The sequence below is a fragment of the Grammomys surdaster genome, unplaced genomic scaffold (genome assembly GCF_004785775.1).
Source record: "Grammomys surdaster isolate TR1022 unplaced genomic scaffold, NIH_TR_1.0 233, whole genome shotgun sequence".
Taxonomy (NCBI): Eukaryota; Metazoa; Chordata; class Mammalia; order Rodentia; family Muridae; genus Grammomys; species Grammomys surdaster.
In genome coordinates, this window is record NW_021604678.1 from 4,711,650 (window position 1) to 4,713,878 (window position 2,229).

At 44.7% G+C, this 2,229-nt stretch overlaps 1 pseudogene; it reads left to right on the forward strand.

Moving 5' to 3' along the window:
- The first annotated feature begins 778 nt into the window (after nt 1-778).
- On the forward strand, nt 779-1,738 carry LOC114626357 (annotated as a pseudogene).
- Nucleotides 1,739-2,229: the final 491 nt, after the last annotated feature.

The window sequence follows — 2,229 nt, forward strand, 5'->3', positions numbered from 1 at the left end:
GTACCATAAAAAATAAAAATGTAAATAAATACCTATCTATAATCTATCATCTTATAGTCTATCTCTTTCTCAATCTACTTCAATCCATCCATCATCTATAACCTATTGTTTACCAATCTTCTTTCTTTCCTCCATTCCTCTCCATTTATTTATCCTTTAAAAAGATGTAACAGAATTTAAGAAAAATTTGGCTTTATGCTCTAATCTCAGAAACCGTCTACAAACATGTTCATCTCTGCGTATCACACTTATAATGTAGAATTGAAGGTTAAGTATTTCCTCATGAAAGTAAGACATTTTTATAGCTTAAACTCATTTTCTTGGAAAAATACCAGCTAGTCAACTTTAGAAGACATTTTTGACTTGGGCCTGTCAAGAAAAGAGATATCAGGAAACATTAGGAAATTGATGAGGTAAATCACGTTGGCACAGCATGGTGAGGGCACGGGCAGGGCTGCACTAGAGTTCCTATGCACTCCTGACTCTGCTTTTCCTGTTTCACTGAAGCTGTTTAAGTGTAGATATGACTGAGCTTTTACTACCCATGTTTTTTTTTTTATTTTTTTGTTTTTTTTTTGTTTTTTTTTTTGTGTGAATTTTTAAGTAGAAATTGCTTCTTGAAGTAGCTTTGTTGGCAAGATGTTCGTATTCGAGTTTGATCGGTAGCGGAGAGCGGACCCCAGAGAGCCCTGAGAGCCCCACCGCCGCCGCTAGTCACCATCACACCCGGGAGGAGCCGCAGCCGTCGCCGCTGGCCCCAGTCACCACCACCGCAACCATGAGCAGCGAGGCGGAGACCCAGCAGCCGCCCGCCGCCCCCGCCGCCGCCCTCAGCGCCGCCGACACCAAGCCCCGCCCGCTCCACCGGCAGTAGTGGCGGCCGGGGCTGCCTCACATCGGCGGCACCCGCCGGCGGGGACAAGAAGGTCATCGCAACGAAGGTTTTGGGAACAGTAAAATGGTTCAGTGTAAGGAACGGATACGGTTTCATCTACAGGAATGACACCAAGGAAGATGTATTTGTACACCAGACTGCCATAAAGAAGAATAACCCCAGGAAGTACCTTCGCAGTGTAGGAGATGGAGAGACTGTGGAGTTAGATGCTGAAGGAGAAAAGGGTGCGGAGGCAGCAAATGTTACAGGCCCTGGTGGAGTTCCAGTTCAAGGCAGTAAATACACAGCAGACCATAACCATTATAGACACTATCCACGTCGTAGGGGTCCTCCATGCAATTACCAGCAAAATTACCAGAACAGTGAGAGTGGTGAAAAGAACGAGGGTTCGGAAAGCGCTCCTGAAGGCCAGGCCCAACAACGCCGGCCAACCTATCGCAGGCGAAGGTTCCCACCTTACTACATGCGGAGACCCTATGCGCCTCGACCACAGTATTCCAACCACCCTGGGCAAGAAGTGATGGAGGGTGCTGACCACCAGGGCGCAGGAGAGCAAGGTAGACCAGTGAGACAGAATATGTATCAGGGTTACAGTCCACGATTCCGCAGGGGTCCTCCTCGCCAAAGACAGCCTAGAGAGGATGGCAATGAAGAGGACAAAGAAAATCAAGGAGATGAGACCCAAGGTCAGCAGCCACTTCAAAGTCGGTGTCGTCGCAACTTCAATACCGACGCAGACGCCCAGAGAACCCTAAACCACAAGATGGCAAAGAGACAAAAGCAGCCGATCCACCAGCTGAGAATTCGTCCGCTCCGGAAGCTGAGCAGGGCGGGGCTGAGTAAATGCCGGCTTACCATCTCTACCATCATCCGGTTTGGTCATCCAAGAAGAAATGAATATGAAATTCCAGCAATAAGAAGTGAACGACGATTGGAGCTGAAGACCTTAAGTGCTTGCTTTTTGCCCGTTGACTAGATAACATTAGAACTATCTGCATTATCTATGCAGCATGGAGTTTCTATTATTTTTACCTAAAGATGTCTCTTTTTGGTAATGACAAACGTGTTTTTTTAAGAAAAAAAAAAGGGCTGGTTTTTCTCAATACACCTTTAATGGTTTTTAAATTGTTTCATATCTGGTCAAGTTGAGATTTTTAAGAACTTCATTTTTAATTTGTAATAAAGTTTACAACTTGATTTTTTTCAAAAAAGTCAACAAACTGCAAGCACCTGTTAATAAAGGTCTTAAATAATAATAATAATAATAATAATAATAAAGATGTTTGTATTCTTGGGCAGTGTCTACTAGTCCCTGGCAGAAGCCTTCTGTGAGA